The sequence below is a fragment of the Dermacentor variabilis genome, unplaced genomic scaffold (genome assembly GCF_050947875.1).
Source record: "Dermacentor variabilis isolate Ectoservices unplaced genomic scaffold, ASM5094787v1 scaffold_12, whole genome shotgun sequence".
Lineage (NCBI taxonomy): Eukaryota > Metazoa > Arthropoda > Arachnida > Ixodida > Ixodidae > Dermacentor > Dermacentor variabilis.
The window spans coordinates 51,421,147-51,441,143 of NW_027460280.1; the positions used below are offsets into that span (position 1 = coordinate 51,421,147).

At 48.8% G+C, this 19,997-nt stretch overlaps 1 protein-coding gene across 1 annotated transcript in view; it reads left to right on the plus strand.

The window, feature by feature from the left end:
• The window catches only part of ImpL2 (Ecdysone-inducible gene L2), a 122,373-nt gene that overhangs the window by 52,592 nt on the left and 49,784 nt on the right, over window positions 1-19,997 (plus strand). The window lies entirely within an intron of this gene.

Here is a 19,997-nt window from a genome sequence, read left to right on the forward strand (position 1 = left end):
GAGACGGGCCCTTCAGCGCGCTCCCCGATGGCGCACTGCCACACAGGAACGCTGGCGAGAAGGGCAAAGCCATTAAACAAGCCTTTCGCTCCCCCAACCGTCAAGCACCTGCGTTAAGGGAGGTCCAGAACCGATTTCATAGCGGCTCTTTCGAGCTGTTGTGTAACCGTGAACGAAAAGACTGCAATGGAGACTGAGAAGCGTAGCAGGCACTCCGGTGTCTTGGCTCGCTGTTGCTAACGCTCTGGACATGGTCTTCCACGAAGCCTCTTGCCGTTTCTAAGCAGCGGCGTGAGCGTAACGAATAGGGTCTGGTCTGTGACGTGCCCCCTCGTCGGCAGTGGTAACTCTACGCTGCGTCGCCGGCATCTTGCCTGGCACGACGACTCACGACTACGGAATGCCGCCGCGCAGTCTGCGGCCCGAGACGGTCCGGCGCGCGACATTTATCTTTCTGGCCCCCGGCAGGGATCATTGCTGGCCTCCTCTCCCATGGGAACGCCTTTCGGAGCCTCACGGGGACGTGCGCGCGCGTGCAGGGCAATCTTTTACATCCGCAGCGTTCGATGGCCGTGTCTTTGTGGCTGTCGTATCACATGCACTTGCGTATAAGGGGGCATCCATCAAGCTTCCCATCGAAGTAGGCGCAGCCGGTCTGGCCGGCAGAAAAGCAGCGGCCCCGCTTGAGTACTGCGCAGTAATCCGTGCATTTGACACACAGGAGCCTTCGGCATTATCGTCAGGGGTTTGCTCTGGAGTAAAAATAGTAATAATAATAGTCGACGATTACGATACTCCATAATGCGAACTTCGAGAGCAGCTGTTTAGGTCTTTTGGATTTGCGATATATTATGGCAAAGAATTTGATTCTGAAGGACAAGGTGCTCGGCGCTGAGCCTCTGTTCGGGCAGCTCGTTTACCAGTAGCGGCAGACGAAGCATTTCCACCGGTTGCGTCGCTCACTGTTCAGAAAGAAAGCGTAAAAACGAGAACGCGTGGCTAGCGCGAAGCGCATTCTCTAGCGGTGGCGGAGGAGCCGCCGCCGCTAGCTAGGTAGCGCATGCGCAGTGGGTCCGAAGACCCCGCCAGCGCTTTGTTTCCTCGCTGGCCGCATGCGTGGTCGTGACGGCACTACGCCTTCCTCCTCACAATTTTCGTGATGCCTTCCTCCGCTTTCCGCTTCCTAGTTGCGCTGCACCCTACTCCCCGCTTTCCTCCTCGCGCATTTCATTCCCCCCACTGCGCTCTGCGTCCGCTTTCATCTTTCACTGTGCTCGTTCGCTTGGTTACGCCGACGCCCACGCTGAGGCCGGCGCCGACGCTCGCAGCAAAAACGGGCGCCTAAAGGTCTGCGCTCTAAAATTTTGTAGAGGAAAAGATAACCTCGAGTGCCACGCCCCAAGCATTGATTTTCCTATAGTTACGGATGACGCACGTGTTATTCGACGACATAATAGCTGGGACCTGCGGCAGTTCAGTACAATATTATACCTATCTGGCCGCAATCATGTATCGGTTACCATGAGCGCGGTCGGTATCGATATTGCTTTCGTGTTAGTGCGCATGTAGAGGGAACAACAGGAATTGTGAATAAGAAGGTTCGTGACTGGCAGAGGAGACGTCGATTGTTGAGCGGCTGTCAGCGACCACCGCAGGTCCGAACGTCTACAGGAAGCGCAGGAGTGCATGTTTCACTCGCGTGCAAGCGCCTTCCCTGTATTTCTCGTCGCAAGAATCGGTGATAATCACAATGATTCGACATGGTGTTTCGTGCGACATTCAGACATTGAACTCTCTAGGAGCAAGCTTGATGGTCCGCTGTCATGCTTAGTGAGCACAACGCGTTACGATATAATGTCGTTAATTGACGCTTTGACGTATTCGTTATGCAAGTGACGATATACGTCAGGCAATGTCAATAATCAAATCTGTTTCCACTTCGTCTCCTTCTTTATTTTTCTTCGGATACGGTGGTCTTACTACAACTAGTTGGTTTGCTTTAGCAAGGCTCACGTGGAGTCTGAACCGCTGTTCTGTCTTCACACTGTGCCTGGCGAGATTTGAAGGGCGCTGAAGGCTGACAACGATGCGACAGCCGTTCGTAGTAAACGTACAGACTGCGCGAACAACCAGGCTGGTCATCAGGAAGCGCCGTTCACGTCGGCAGAAAGCTGTCATAATGCCAGTAACCCCCTGCCGGGTGCACCAGCAGTGGTCGACGGCTATAGTGCTGCCCTGCATTGCTTGCAATTGTTGGTGCACTGCTACAGCGAATGAGTGTTTCGGGACGCCGGTGCTTCACGTGTTACGCTTAGACGCGATCAGAAACTGCCGATCGGCGGGAGAGAGCGGCGGCGGGCTGCGAATTAGAGGCCGCACGTTGCACAGTGCGGCTGCGCAAGGCTTTGTGTACGAATGTTTGTGAACGGAAGATGCTTTGGTCCAGAAGGAGGAAATGCGTGCCTGGCAGACTATAGCTGCGGCTGCCTCCGGCGCGGCAGCAGCGCAACGACGAGACAAATGCCGCCGCGTGCTACCGGCTCAGAGAGCGAGAGGCACGCGAGTATGAGAACTTAAAGAGGAAAGTAAAAAGAAAAAAAAAAAGAACGTGAGCATCAAGAAGGGAAGAGAGGAAAACTTCGTCGAGGCTACAGCGCCGATGCACCGACAGCTGCAGGCGCCGCGATGGCGCCACGTACATTACACATGCGTGTGATGAATACCACGGCCGCGCACACTGCGCTGGCGCGCCACACTGTCCAATATTTCTTCTTCGCTGCGGTTCTGTGCCTGTCGCTATTAATTGTACCATGGCGATGGCTCTGCGATCCCCTCCTGCTCTCTAAATTAGCGATTCTGCGCTCGGCGGAACACTACGGGAGTTACAGCTGGCAGTACAGCTGGCGGTACAGCCTGAGGTATACGTCGCCACCTAGGAATGGAATTTTACCCGCTTCGTTTATTGCCTCGTTTAGCTCCGGCTCGACCCCGAAAACGACGGGTTAATAAAGGCAGTTTTCCTCAGAGGGCAGTATCACTGGGCATTGGAAAAAACGGAGCTGGGATGAAGGAGGTAAAAGGGAGGAGGAGGCGACTTCGTTCTTGTCTTTCGATATGACACCGTACGGCTAATGACACCCGGCTGCTGTAAGAGCGAGCGTTAAGGATTCCATCGGCGACGACGTTTGGACAGGAAGGCGAGGACCAACAAGCACTTTGGCCTCGATATGCGCAGGCCGAAGAACGATGTCAAAATGAAAATTCCTTGCGGACGCGCAGGTCCTGTATTGAAGCCGGTGCTCTGTTATGGATTGCCGGTCTCAGCGGCGCTTTGGTGTTGCGAAACAGTGAGTGCAGGTTGGCTCGCAACAGCAGGAGTGATACGAAGCAACAAATTTTGTGATCCTATATTGGGAATAAGATATCACATTTCACCTGGTCACATTTCTAGCCCATTTTCTATATGGAAAAAAAGAAGTAAGTTACCCTAAAGAGGAGAGGAATGATTCGTGGAGTGGAGAGATATCGCAGCGCTTAAGGCAAGGTTACGTGCAATATGTTCGTAACTATCTGCGCTTCAATACAATAAATAGACGCATATTGACGTTCCGTCGCGGAAACATCACAAGAAACTCTGGTAGGGACGATGCATACCTGCCTCAATTTGATGTCTAGAATACGTATTCAGTGCACATACACAATGCATTGTAATATTAAGCGGTGGCTTTAACTACCTCGGTATAAATTGAACCTCGCCATCTGCGAAGACAAATTGTCGAACCATCATGAGTGTTTTGTACTACTTAACGCAATTAGTATGTTTAGCCAATTGAGCTGGTACAAGGACAGACGACTGAACATAATGCTCTTGATTTACTCTTTACAAATAATCCAAATATATTCTAAGCTATTCTAATCTGACAGCGCTAAAATTGAACCGAATGCTGGACGAGTATGCATCCATGTTTGAACGAACCTTTCACAGAAAATTCGATTTTGTTCCCAGATAAATTGAAAAATTGAATTTACCTGTATCTCTAAAGTGACCATCAAAAGTAAAGTAGATGCGCCGTGGCTCATACGGGATGTTAAAAAATTATTAATGATAAAGGAAGACTATACTGAATGACAAATCAAACGAACGCTGATAGCGATTGGCAGAAGTGGAGAGAGCCACTCGATAGTGTTCAGATAGTAATTAAGGACCCTACAGGCCATTTCTTCAATTATACGCTGCCTAACGTAACTACAATATTTTGGCAAGTGATTAATCCCCGAAGAGGAACGCGCAATACCTATATTATAAGACGAAGGCAGTATAGTATTCCACTCGCGAAAGCTGCTCCTGGTGTAATAAATATTTATCTAATATATGCACTAATGAGTCGCTTCTTCAGGTCTGGGCACTAATTCAGCTATTCACCACCTACGTGCAACAGTTAACAGGCATATTACTAACATAATCGTAGTTGTGGTACTGATGGTATTAACAGCGAGCTTGTAAAAATGAGAGTGCATGTTTCGACCATTTTACTGTCACTCATCTTTCAGTAGTCGTGGAACGGTATAGGCGCATCCCTGATGACTGCAAAATGGCGCATGTCATTTACATGTTCAAATATGTGACAGCAAGAGTTCTAATAATTACCGCCTGATGTATAACTGAGGCTCCACTTGATTGATGCTCCTAGAGAGAGAGTGTGTGTGAGCTTTATTGAGAACCAGCAGTTTAGTCGGCTGGGCTTAGGTCTCCCACGATGGGACGTCGAGGTCTTGCCTCTTCGCCGCTTCGTAGGCCATGCTGGGTAGCCCAGAATTAGTCGTCGAGATGGGAGCTGCGCAGGTCGGCGTGCCATTTCGATGAGAGGGTCATGGGATTTGGGTATTGATGTTTGCACTCCCATAGCATGTGGGGGAGAGTTGCCGATTGAGTTTTGCAGATCTTGCGCGTGTGGCTTGGGTAGATGTCGGGGTGTATGATGTGATAGCGTATGAGGGAGGGGTATGTATTGGTCTGTAACAGGCGAAGGGTGGTTGCCTGTGCTCTGTTTAACTTGCAGCGAGGGGTGGGAAAGGTTCTTTCGAGGTAAAATGACTTCACAAGGTCATAGAGCACATTCTTTTTTCACATCCTATGACTGGTCTAATGGCGAAATATTGCTCTTAGACCATCAGCATGCCTTCACACGCATGACACCTCTTATCATGCTTCACAACAGTGGCTAGCCGGGCTTGTTGGTACGAGTAGGTACTTTAGCAAACAGCGCAGAAAACGGGCACACAACACAGGCGCTGACTTCCAACAAGTAGGTTCATTGCGTGAGCGCCGAATATATAGGCAGAGAAAGAGGAGCGGAAGCATAAATGGCGTGATAAACATGAGAAGAATGACTTGCGGTTGCAGGTGGGCGGAGATGGGTTGAATTTGCAGATACGCGATTTCCTTGTCGAATAACTGGATGAATGGTGAAGTGATGCATGAAGGACCACGTTGGGTGATGGCAAATGCCTCGATAATTTCACGCGCATGCTGGTCAGCGTGGTTTTGGATGACGGTGCGCCTAGCTTCACATAATGTTCTGCCATGTCCTGACTGATCGATAAGCGATAACGTGGCTGGGCCAATGAGGCACAAAAATAACAGGAAAATTCACCGCCGATTACGATACACCCAAATGCGAAATTTGAGCACAACTGTATACGCGTTTTCATTTCGTGATATATTGGCTGGCACGGACAAAATGTCTCGTGCGGCACGTTGCAAACAAGCCAAGTGTGGGGCGACTGCCCTGCTAATCGGGAGAACGCGAGAGGCTGCGCGCGGGTGACGCGTAGCGAGCTTCAGAGCAGCCGCCTCTGACAGACCTCTACTCATGCAGCACTTTGTTTTGACGTGCTCGCCGCGTGCCTTATCGCCGCATGCCTTACGAAACGAGCGGCCGGGCTGAGACCAGATACGAGTACGCATTGAGCGGTCGGGGCGGTCTGCATGACACCAGTTTTCCGCGCGCATGTCACTGATGGGGCCGCTCTCATTGGTCTCCGCCGTTCGCGGCTCGCGTCTTTCATCCCTCCCTCCACGTTCGCTCTTAAATTTCATCTTTCGCTGTGCTTAATCGCTCGGTTACGCCAACGCCGAGGCCGACGCCAATGCTCGCCGCAGAAACCGGCGCCTGAGAATTGCACTCTAAAACTTAGCATAAAAAGCCGCAACTCAATCGCACTCAAACGTCTCTGCAGAACTTCCTTCCTGGTCCACCGTGGGAAATATTTAGCTTTATACAATAAATGCACCGGGTTCATTAGTGACCTTTATGCCGCCCAATGGCGCTTAGGGTATGAGCAGCCTCTAAAATATGTATTGCTGCACTGTTTTCAATCGCGAATGGCGGCGCTATTGTATAGCAAGTGAAATTGCACCAGCGGTCTTAGTAATACTATGACAACATTACTTAAAGACGACGTCAAATACTTCACATTCATCGCCAAGCGAAAAAAAGACTCGCAGTTTCGCCCGAAAGGCGAAGCATCGATTGCGATCGCAAATTCGTAGACAGCTATACGAAGTAAGGATAGTAGTTTTCGCTGCCGCATAAACTTGTAAACATTCTATTTCGCTTACTAAGTTAACAACCATGCGCACACGCACAAGCAAACATGAACACATCTCACTCGATGAGCGTGGAAACTCGCTGTCAAAACGCTGCATTGACGAAGCGCGGCAGCAGGAGCGAGCGAATTGACCTTCTCGCTTCAACGCTAACTAAGCGACCAGAACATAGCGCCCACGAAGCAATCAGCACTCGGCGCACTCTGTCCCCATTGCAGATCGCTTGCAAGGTAGGGCCCGCGTGGCCGTGCGCAGTCATGCCATACGCAGCAGCCGTCGGAGTACAACACCCCCTTCCTCCCTTTCCCCCGGTGCCTTGCACGCGACGTAAGATGGCGCGCTGCTTTCCCGCTTTCCTCCTTCGCGAGCGCGAGATTGAGCCGCCCCCCCCCCCCATCGTCGGCTCGCCCTCACACGCTTTCAGTCGCACACATAACATACGCCGCGCAGCGACGATGTTATCGCCCTTGGGCTACACACGAAACATCACGGCAACGGCGACGGCAGAAATGTGCCTGGAGTGTATAATTGCTATCCAAATAAAAAAGAAAATACTTTATCGGCTCCTTCTGGCACTTCTGATTTCAAATAGACAAATGTCAGCTTGTGCCCCCTGCTCCAGGTTGAAATTATGGATTCAGCTGCGGCATGTGGCGGCAGCTCTGAGAACTAGAAGCGCATGAGCATGGGCTCAGACACCGGGCAGAGCATGATCTAGGAGGCCATGGCATAGTCCATAGATCCGGTTCTCGACATAAAAATTGTGTTGGGCATTATAAATAAAATAAAATAATATAATTAAAACAATAAACTACGCCCTGACTGCGGCACCTAAGTATTGCAGGTTACTCCTGTCCTCGACAGTGAGAACAGTGTTGACGAGCACAAAAAAATTCCCTGGACACCTAAGCACTTCTTATGAGTTGTGAAAGCGAAAGCAATAATATCTAATTGAACTCCGCTGAGCGGTCCTTCGAGTTTAGCGTTGCGAGTGTAGTACGTGCTGCCCGAGCCAGTAAGCAGCAGCATCCTTCGGCGCCAACGGCGCATGCCAATGACGTCCTGCGCGACCAGAGGCTGAGGAAGCAACAGCACCACGATTCCTGGCAGGCCCGCGCAGCAGCTAACACTAGTGGGGGTGAGAGACAGATGCGAACCGCGCGCCAGCTTCCGAGGGCGAGACGGCGGCACCCACACGAGTGCTTCACGTGACTCCTTCGCCGACGACAACCCGTCTCGCCCCGCGGCGTCGCGTCGCCATATCTGCTGCGTCGAGGTGCACTGGTGACGTAGGCGCCGCAGCGACGCCCTCTCACTTCAAGCAACACCTAGCGTGCTAGTATAGCATCAGGTGTTGCGTTTCGCCCGCTGTGCTCCTTCGAGGTTCGCTCGTGACGTGGCGTCGCAGTCAATGGGAATTTAGGCGCCGTTTCGCCGCTACAGACGCTGGATTTTTCTCTCAATGGGCCATCTGATGCTTCCGCATAAAAAAAGGAAGCTTTAGATCAGGTGCTCCTATCTAAATTCTAAATACACGAAAAAGGAGAATTAGTTTTTTTCGGCAACCACTGCACCATATTTGACGAGGTTTGTTGCATATAAAAGAAAACTTAAAATATAGTGACTGTTCATTTCGAATTCTTGATTTAGGTCGTCAATTTCTTATAAAAATGGGCAAGCATCGGACATCTTCAGAAAACGAAACTATCAAATTTACTACTCTGTAACGCAGCAATGAAAAATGATATGACAATTCTGTGAACTGCATCTAATACTACATCTAAAGCAAACAAAACTGATATGCTACACGTGAATCTCAAAAAATTTAGTAATATGAAAATACAGCTTTTGCAGAACCCTTGTACACCACGCAACTAATTCACGTAAGATATAAAGTGACATACCAAATTTATCCGTTTTGAATGATCTAATCGATGCCGTTTGCAGAACCGCGATATCTGTTCTTGATGCCGAGCTATTAGTTTCTAAACTTCGTGCTTCTATATTTTTCGAACTTTCAAATTTTTGAAAATTCCTTTAACAAAACTGATGCCCTAAATCAAAATTCTGCTTGCAACTGTTACTCGAATTCGACTTTCGCTCTCAAATGCAACACCTTCATTAAAATCAGTTCAGCGGTTATCTCAGGAAAGCGTTTCTGCGTTTTACATGTATTCGAATTGGCCGCCTCGGAGACAGGCCCGAGCTACAGCTTCCCCTTAACTATACGCAGCATCTGGACGATCGCGTTTCTGGCTGTCCAACGCACTGACACTATTCGGCACTATGCCGTCGGATAGGCATGTGTAAAAGTAAATTAATATGACGAAGTACATGCGCAAGTGTGCTCGTGTATGTATGTATGTATGTATGTATGTATGTATGTATGTATGTATGTATGTATGTATGTATGTATGTATGTATGTATGTATGTATGTATGTATGTATGTATGTATGTAATTTTCAACGTGAAAGAAAGTGATCTCCATGTTAATTTCTTTTTCCCTTCATATCTGTTCATTCTTAATTTCACTTTAATTTTCTCATTCTCCGAATCCTTTCTTTGACGCAGCCCGACTTCAGTGTGTCTGGCTGCGTGTGCCTTATTCATAGGCCTTTAGCACATCCCCCGTAGTGTCCGCTCGCCCAAGCAGCAGCAATCTCAACGAGACACCGAAGAGCATTACTACAGACTGGTAAACCGTTCTTTAAAAATAACATGTTCATTCATCGGGCGCAAAAAGATGGATTACTAACGGAGAAAATTTATATCAAACCGTGTCTCTCTTTCTTTTTTAATTTTAAACCGCAACTTAGGCTTCGGTAAGTCACTGTGACATCATGGATTTTAATATATCTTCAGAGATTTCTGTTTCTGACGCAAGAGGCATTCCTGAATCTTACGATAGGTTTTCACTTTAGTCCCGTTAGGATGCAATGTAGTCCTATTTTACTGATAAATAATTAACTACACCAGTGTAGACGTTGTTCGAATCCAAGACATCATGGCGAGTTGGTTCGAGAATTGGTTTCGCCACCCTTCTTTCATACTTCACGTCTTCTCCGGCATACCTACCTCCCTTGTAGTGCGAGAGTTGCCGTTTTGCCGTTACAGGAGCGATGTTTTAATTATACAGTTAAAGTTACTATTGTCTTTAGTAATTTATGTCTAATTACTTATTATCACTTTGATCTTTTAGTTTGAAGTCTCTTCTCCATTCTCTATTAGGCATCATTCTTGCTTTTTGCCATCTTTCTTTTTGCATTTTCTGTCTCTCCTTGCTAGTCTTATATTTTATCCTAGCGCTCAATTATTGGTCCATCTCTTGGTGATGGTAAATGCTTGCGTAGTTAAGAGAAGCATCGTCATCCACTCAACTGTTCTGGTAGATTTTCGCCTGTTTTAAATATCCTTAGCATTCTTAGGGTAATTCAAGCATTTCCCGGGGTCCGTCCGTCCGTCCGTCCGTCCGTCCGTCCGTCCGTCCGTCTGTCTGTCTGTCTGTCTGTCTATCTATCTATCTATCTATCTATCTATCTATCTATCTATCTATCTATCTATCTATCTATCTATCTATCTATCTATCTATCTATCTATCTATCTATCTATCTATCTATCTATCTATCTATCTATCTATCTATCTATGTTGGTATCTAACCGTTTTCCCACCTCCTTGGGTCACTGTGTAGTTCGTGGTCGAATGGGTGGCGCATCAGGTTGCTGTGCTGAGCTACTAGGGATCGAAACCAACCATCGAACCAATTTGGGTAACTTTGTATGTGGCAATGGGTACATACGTACCGCCCTTCAATGAACTTCTTGTGAAAGATTTATAACACAGAACTCAGTTTGAAGAAAAAAGTAAAAAAAAACTTATGTTCTGATTATGCAGTACAGTTGAACAAGGAAGACGTCCCAGCGTAGGACGCAACGTCCGCTCTCTATAGTCTCTGACAGCGTCTCTCTTCTCCCTCACACACTCACACACATGCGCACACGGTCCTTATCCTATCATAGAACGACAGAAAGCTGAGCTAGTTGGTAAGGATTCTTAATGCAAAAAAGAGGTGAGGCGTGCAGACAGGACACAAGAGTAGAGAAGTGGACAACACGAACGGCGTTCGTTCGTGTTGTCCACTTCTTTACTCTTGTGTCCTGTCTGCACGCCTCACCTCTTTTTTACATTATGAATCCTTATCCTGTCGTCGTCGAAGCTCCACCTCACCTCCAAGATGTAAACACAACAGGAGCGACGCCCTGCTCTTCGTTAATCGCCGAGGGCAAAGGTTGCCTCCGTCGAGGTGGTACCGTCTCCACTCTCCATTCCCGACAGACGAAAGGTCCATTTCACTTTCTCCAGGAAAGGCGTCAGGAGTGCGCACGTGCAGTTAAAACAAACACAAGAATACAAAACAGAACACCTCTTTCACGCCAACATATATGGGTCATTGTAAGATGCGGGACTGGGTAGGTATCGCTGTTCGAAGATACACTTTGACGCTGAATAGGAGCATTGGGTATGTGCCACTCGGTCTGCGCTGGTATTCAATGAACCTCCTTGATGCCGACTTGGGTCACGCAATAGATCCACTAAATTTATCCGGCGCAGAGTGGAATCGAATCCACGTCACAAAGGTTCCTTAAGGACAGCAACCCGACGCAGGGGCAGGCTGCGCCACAAATGCACTGGAAATGTACCGCTTTTCAAAGGAAAGCCTTTCACGCCAACGCTTTAGCGAGCTATACGCCATGAATGCACTGAGTATGTGCCACTGAGTGTGTGGGAAGTGAGGGAAGAATCCTCAGCGTTAGCAAGCGCGCCACGTTTCTAGTGGGAACTTCTCGGCAGTGCCGCCAGATGGTGCAGCGTGTCCAGAAAGAAGCGCGAAAGAGGAGCCCGGTTGCCGCATGACGCGTTTCACAGCGTTCGGGTGCACCGGCGTGCCAGGCATTTCGGAGGCCACGCGCAGGCTTCGCGGCGGCAGCGCTAGATGGCGCTGAGCGTTCATAGGAAAGCGCGAAATAGCCCCGCTATTGTACACGCCTCATACATAACTCGTTACCGTGATGGCGATACGTTGTGTCGCTACATTGATCCAATCCTAACGCATTACCGTCTACACTCATCGTGAGATGGGTTCTGCCGCAATTTTTTTGCTTGTTTTTTTCCTTTCTAATTAAGACTCCATGGTTCTTTTTTTCGGCTGTTGTTGCTATTGTTCGCATGATAATCTGAAATTTCGCTTTCCTGGAATCATTCACTGTTATCAGCAGTAGTAGTTTATTTTCTGCTGTCATTCTGAAAAATCCATTGCATTCATGGCCAATCCTCCTTAGTGGGTATGTGCCTCAGGTCTCTTGCGTAAGAGCAACCACTTGAGAGCTCACTTTTCCGTGTGGCTGTTTTTCGCTCACTACCCGACGAGGAGGTGGCCGGCATTACCGAGAGGCTTCACTCAACGTCATCAAGATTATGCCATTAAAAGTTCAAGTGACAAACCGCTTGCAAATCTTAGTGGGCTGTCCCGCGGCAACGGTACAGAAAGGTGCACGCGGACCCGCCGTGGTTGCTCAGTGGCTACGGTGTTGGGCTGCTAAGCACGAGATCGCGGGATCGAATCCCGACCACGGCGGCCGCATTTCGATGCGGCGAAATGCGAAAGCACCCGTGTACTTAGATTTAACTGCACGTTAAAGATCCCCAGGTGGTCAAAATTTCCGGAGTCCTCCACTACGACGTGCCTCATAATCAGATCCTTGTTTTGGCACCTAAAACCCCATAATTTTAAAGGAGCACGCGAATGGGAAACAACCGCTTTCGCCCCTGTGTTACTTATTTATTCAAATATAAGCTATATGAAAAACAAAAAAAAACATAAATAGGGGAACATGGGGGGGGGGAGGAATGAAAGAAACGAAATAGCAACAGCCCTAACGATAATATTCTTCTGCGCTTTTAAGGAAAAAAAAGAAATCCGAACAAGCGCTTCAGAAATTGACTGCAATGTCGACGCGACTCGCAAGAAAGCGCTGCCGCGTGCACATTGGCAACGCGCATAAGCTCAGTAGGTGTGCGCAGTACCCGTACACTGATGAGCATCTGCTGACATGCGCTAGGATGCGTCTCGATTATCACAATCTGCGCCTCAAGTGGCAGGTTGAGGAATACAGTCTCAGCAGGATGTTCACTCGCCTGATGTCTCACGTTGATCCGCTCTTGCTCATCATCTACCTGTCGCGGGTGACATTGTCGAGAATACTGTTGCTGAAAGGTTCTGAAAGCGAAAATTGTTCCAAATGTGGTGTCCGAAATAGTGTACGAAATGCTCTGTTCTATCTTCCCGTTTGTTATATCTTTCCGGGGCGGGGAGTAACAGTGACCTGTCTTTTAACAAGGGCACACTGCGCAGAACCACCATTTCTCAGGTGAAACAAAAGCTGTTTTTTTTTTCTAGTGCGCAGCAATGAACGCAGGAAGCGACTAGCCGCCGTGGCACGGGATGTATTGGTTAAAGTTGGCAACGATTCGGACGTCTCTAATTCCACGCGATTGCCAAGCATGAGGCCTCACACTTAATTAGTTTGAAAACGTCGTCATTAAAACGTGGGGACTCAATCGGCATAGGCATATAGTGTCAGATTCCGATAAGATTGCAATACCTATGATATTGAGGATAAGTAATATTTAAGAAAACAATAAAAATAACATCAGGAATAAGATGCGATAGAAAAACTTATTTTTTTATAATGTTCACCTTAGCAGAATAATTAGACATTCTTTCGTCAATTTTGGAGGTTGGACCAAGGCCATCTAATACTGTCACCTTCACTACAAATAACCTTTCTACTTCTGATTATATTAACATACCTGCCGTGGTTTCTTAGAGGCTATGGTGTTGGGCTGCTACGCACCAAGTCACGGGATTGAATCCCGGCCACGGCGGCCGCATTCCGATGGGGGCGAAATGCGAAAACACCCGTGTACTGAGATTTAAGTGCACGTTAAAGAACCCCAGGTGGTCAGAATTTCCGGAGCACCCTACTACGGCGTGCCTCTTATAATCAGATCGTGCTTTTTTCAGCACGTGAAACCACATAATTGATTTGCAATGTAAACTTACCCCTGCTTGACCAGTTCGAGATTTATTTCCCAGTTACAAACTTGCAAGCATCCGAAGCCATGGTCTATGGGGAACCAGCGCTGGCCAGGAGGCGTTACGGCAGCTTGCGTGCGCAGCTGATATGTGCTGACACCATCCGATAGGGAGGCCGCAAGAATGGTACGTCCTTTTGGATGATAGCAGACGCGCGCATGTATCAACGGTCGCTTTCGCTATATGCGTCCAGCCAGGCTCTGGCAATACCCATGCCCGTTGGAGAAGCGCATACGTTCTAGCTAGCAGGTTCCCAGTCAGGGCAGCACCTGGACACGCGTACATCAAGATGAGCGGTGAAACTGATGACGCGAAATCGCAGCATGTGCTACTCAGAACTGTTTCCACCACTCGCTAGGCTGTGTGTAACGGCGCTGCTGTTGGTACGTGAAGAGCTGGTTGCCCATCGAATCTACATCTAAATTTACTTGACGAAAAGCAGAGAGGTCGATCGTGGCGTAAAGATCCTGCTACTCTGCACGGAGGTTGGTGAAGGAAGAGGTTGGCAATGCGAGGACAGGTAGTGAAGCGCACAAATCTGTCTCCAGCGAGCTCGTTCGCAGCCATGAGCCGCGAAGGTCGTGTTACTCGAAAATTCGTCTGCTGCGTGGCTGGTTCTCGCTCAGTTGGTAGGAAGGCAACGAGGATAGGCGTCCCGACTGTAGCGCATACATGGTTACCTTTGCGAGGCCAATTGTTATTGCGCTGCGCGGGCCTGCAGACGCTTGTCTACGCGTCTCTACCTGCTCTTCACTTTTAGTGCCTGCAACGGACGGTCGCTGCTTCTGTGTAATGGTTCCAAGAGATCTGGTCTTTCTGCTCGTTGAATTCCGGGCTTTTCCTCCGAAAACGTCATTTTTTTTTCTGCTATACATACATTGTATAGTGCGCGTGCTCTACTCTCTACGAGCTTTCACCGTGGAGCCCTTGAGCCATGAAATTCTACGCGAACGACCTTTCTATGCGGCGCCCCTTGAAGAAACGTCACGGGCGCGGAGCGCCGGCGGTATGGCCGAGCCGCCGAATTCAGGAGTGCGGGTAATTTTCGGCGCATTTGCCGCGTCCGTCCCGACTCGTTCATTCAACCCGTCTCGACGGTCGCAACTTGTTCGTGACAGGCTGAGAGGTGGGCGCTTTACAAGTAAATGGCGATTGCGGAAACGATTCTTTAGCGTCACGTGAAAAATAGAAGCGACACCGTATATATATATATATATATATATATATATATATATATATATATATATATATATATATATATATATATATATATATATATATATATATATATATATATATATATATATATATATATATGTTTCCCGTATTGCTCTGTATGTTGGAGCTCTTCTATCCTATACTGGCTACGTTGCTTTTATGTTAATTTTATTTTTGTCGTTCAAGTGTGGTTTGTGCTCATCACGTTTCAGTAATGTTGGTTCGGGTTTGGGTAGGCACTCTGAACATTCTTGTTCGATTTAAGAGTCGGATAAACGAGACAAAGGCGGTGGCGGCGGCTTAGTATGCCGTAGCACTGAGAAAGGCGACGGTGCTGGTTGCCCAATATGAATCGCATGGTGGGACAGAAGGTCTGCACATTGAAAGACGTTATGACTGCTGCACTCCGCACCGGCAAGGGATGGCAAAAGTGACGTGCCCCCTTGTGGCAAAGTAGGAGCCATTTGCGTCTTGTTTCCTTTCTTTAAGCTGCGAAGGTAGTCGCCATTATCTCGACCAATAACATTCCAAGATATCACTTTCAGCGAGCATCGGTTTGCTGAGAAAGCAGGGAGGCCGCCCGTCGCACCAGTTGGAGCACAACTTAAAGGTGATGTCCTACGATCTAGACGGTGACGTCATGCACGTGGACGACATCGCTCGCTCTTTTCAGTGGGCACATCGAGATTCTAGGCGGGCAAAAGTTTCAGAATGTATTGCGTGCAGCAAGGTGTCACAGAATTCAGTCTCTCCGTGGAGTCGTTCATTACGGTGCAACCGGTGTAGATTAAAAAAAAGGCACAGTTTAGGCGTGAGAACCTCGGCCACGCGCAAGCCCGACCATTATAGCATTGCAGTCAAGAGTAACACATCGCAAAAAGAAGAAAAAGGAGCTGCGGTTACTTCCTCGTAGCCAAACTATATCTACTGCGCAATGTTCGGCGCGTGTGCGTAGATCTGCGAGACGCGACGAGATTGCGGCGTCACTAAGTTCACGTAGCCCAGGCGTGACGAGACCATCAATTAGGCACGTTAAACGTACGCACTGGTTACTTGTAGGGCGTGGCGTTTATAAACACACGCGCTTTTCGCATTGGCGCGGCGGACAGACGTGTTTCTAAAGGGTGCGGGTGCGAGGAGAGAGTCGCACATGTATGCGATTGACCTCGCGTCTGCGCCCTCGACAACATTTTAGATATGACCCGCAGCCTACATGTTTATAGTGGCACACCGTCGGGCACGCACAAGAAAAAGGACCGGAAGACGCCAATTAAGGTCACTAATTAATGTGCATTTGTCGAAAAAACTGTTTAAGCCCTGCGCTTAGGCATCATACTGAAACTTGAAATCCCAAATTCATATTAACTGAGCGTAAACGCCAGCGCTTGAAATCTTCGGGAAGAAGTCGGTAAAGAGCAACAATTTTCGTTTTATTGGGGTTGACGTCCTAAATATAACTCACGGACTACTTGAGAGGCCATCTAACATCGACCACCGCGGATTCGTAAACGTGCGCCCAAAGCCCGGGCCATGAGCGTGTTTGCAATCCACCTCCATCTGAACGCGCCCACCGCGGCAGCGAATCAAATCCGCCACATCGTGCTCATCAGCGGAACGCACTGAGCTTACTACGATGAGTTTTAAACAATCCTTCTTCATATTTTTTTTTTTTTATGTTAACACCAGCCAGACCAATCTGGGCAGTCTAGGCTGCCTCGGCGCAACGTCCCTCCGACACCGAGGGGCTCTCAGTCCGGTCTTCACATTGACACGTGTACTTGTTTTATCGGGCGACCACATGACCCCATGTCACGCCAAGGGCGAGAGAGGGATTGAAGACAGAGAGTTCGGAAGAGCAACTGCCACACCCCCAGCTGCCGATGAGATAAGGCGCGGCTGAGCGACGGCGGAAGATGCGATGGCAAGGTGACGGCTGAGTGATAAGATCGCAGCGGGGGTCTGACGATAGAGGAAAACGTCAGCACCGACGCTCATGACGTACGATATCAGGAGCGCGTCTTGATTAATTGTCTGGTGATGTAGGGCGAGAAAATACCTGAAATTATTTCTTTCAGATCGATCCATCTTTACACTTATTTTTTTTTCTGTACAGTCCAAACAAAGGATGCTGCGTGTACTATGTAAGAGTGACTCGAATTTCGTCACCGCTAAAAGAAGCATGAATTTAATTAAGAAAGCGCATGATTAACTTAATAAGCGCGATACTTGCCCGATCGACCGAGTGTAAGAAAAAGGCATAGAACAGTCCTTCGGAGGTTTTCGCCATTTTTTTTTTCCTCGGTTAACGCAACGAGCCAAAGAACGCATCGCCTTCGGTACAAGTTTGTTCCTGACATTCTGTTGCGACACATGTGAGGAAAGAGCCCTTTGAATTATTCAAATTAAAGTGCATTTCTTCTTGCAGCTTCTATAAGTATAATCGTTTGGAAATTGTCTATGACTCACTAAATCCGCAATGTTCTCCAGACCTTCAGTGATTTCGCCAGCTATGTCGCTAAGCATTTCTCTCAAGACTTCTTTTCGTTCGCAGACATTGAGGAGGCAAAGAGTACGTGTGCATGAATTAAAGACGAGTTAAGATAACTAGTCTTCACTGGAAATGCGATTAAGCTGCAAATTATGTGACCTTCTTCTGGATTAATGCATAATTCAATGCTCGCATCGCTACACCTATAGGCGGGCTCTTATCGATGGCAACGCCCAGTGTTACAGGAACGCTCGGCACAATTTATACGCCTGCCAGCCAGTATTATTCTAACGAATAGCGGCCTCGAGAAACGAGAGAGTAAGGCTTCCGCAGAGCGTGCCTTACTGATATCGTCAGCGATTATCGAATGGAATTTCCAAGTGCTAGTTATGTCTCCTGTCGGGAGGTCGGCATTCGATGATTTGCTCAGCCGATATCAGAACACGGTTCCCGCCATCTCGCCGCTTGGCAAAGCGTGCTGACTTAGCGCCACCTCGCCCTCTCAGGCGCCGAAGCATTTCCGCGACCGAGTGGCAGTCAAACTGCCAGAGGAGAGCGAGCTTTGCACAAACAGAGGTCGCGTGATAACTTAGTGCACGGTGTCACGAGGAGCGCACGTGCTTTTCCGCCATCGGCCGTGTTCCGTAAAAAGACGCCGAAACCCTTGAGTGGAACGAAAGAGAAAGCAACAAAGAGGGGAGTTTCTACGCGCGATCTTGGGAAGATAAGGACTCCTTGAGATCGAGTAAAATGCAGCCTCCATTGACAGCATGTTTCTTTGCACATCACAGCGCCTGATTTGGCTTCCTCTAGCCGTTGTGACGCAGGGTGGGCGGCCTGTAAACACGATAACGCTGATCACGCACGGGAACGTGCACAGGCGCAATTTCGGCCGAAGGACGCTGGTGAGGGAGGATGCGCCAATGCCCGGTTCCTTCGGCGGTGGATGGGCGAACTCCGGACGTTCACCAAATACACGTGGAACCCTCTGATTCTAGTTGCTTTGCAGCATAGATATTACGTACAATCGTTGATTACGCCGGTCAATGTTGTAGCACGGTATTCTGTCTGTAATGAGGTGCGAAAGAGGACATTTCAAGCGCCAAATATTTGTTCGCTGAACACACCACGAACAAATTCTTTGAAATTGCAGTGTTCAAGCCACGAGAATAACGTTTTGCTAAAATACCAATGATGACACTTAGAAGTCCCAATGCCGAGCTTCAGCATGAGGCTAGAAACCAGTCTTTGTTCTCTCGAACGCTGGACACCTGTTCAATCTCGTGGTGGCAACAGTGACGCAACAGTGCAGTTACACGGGCTGTTCGCTTGCCGAATCGTGTACGACTCCATGCAGCCGCTTTCTGAGCGATCACACAAGACAGTGAGCTGCAGGAAGCTCCACTGTGTCACAGACCATTTGGATTTACTTGAATACAGCCAGACGAGCTAGACTCCATGCGTAGAGGACGAAGCACCTCGCCCAAGACAATTGGCACATACTTATCTACTGCGACGCAGCTACAAACACCACCGCATCCGCTTATGGATGCGCAAATGCTACAACGAACCACACTAACCGTACCTCGACGTTGCATGAACTCACTAGCAGGCAAGCTGAAATCTCTACGATCCCACTTGCCTGCCACCACATCGGCTCGACATTTGGCCCAGATGAGACAAAATTCACCAAGTCCGAAACTGTGTACGACAGCTATACTACATACCACAGTGAGGACAATCCGGACCTGTTGTAACATTTCACCGACCAACAGCACGATTCAACAAATACATCACCTATAGTGCGCAGAGTGGAACAGGCTGGAGCGCATGTACGTATTCGCTGGGTCGCAGGTCGCCGTGGAGTAAAGGGAAACACGTTAACTGACAGACTGGTAAGGGAGGAGCTTCACAATCCTTCAGTCGCTCACACTGGCGTCCCTGCATCTTACTACGACGGTCACGAGGCTGTAGCTGCTGCCTGTATGGGGCGCCGTCCATAACTTGCCGAAACAGTCCCGCCGAATCCCACACCGATTCCAACATCCAGGGCAGCCGCCGTCAGGCGTCTGCTGCCAGAGGCTGTCACCACACCGGCCTCGCGTTGCAGAGTGGGCCCCGATCTAGGAGAGCGACAGCAGGTGCTTTTACTGCGCACACAATGCCTACGCTGACCTTATGGCGAATTCGGCAAATCGCACCGGGGAGCACCGGGGCGCCTCAATGCGTTGTTTCGTCCAGCCATCGTCGCCCCAGGGCGCCGGTACGATTTGCCGAATACGACATTAATGACCTATTCTGAACCGGTCCTACAGCAGAACAGGCACGAAGCCCTGAGTATGCAGCCAGCGTAACTGAGGCACACGGAGCTGCACTCGTGGCTACACCTTCCACCTGGCCCAGACATTCAGGAAACGTTCTTCGAGAGCGTGCGTCTGTATGTACGCATGAGTGACTTAGTTCACGATCTCTAAAAACCACCCAATCCTTAGAACCTACACCCTTTCCCTTTAATTCATACGGTTA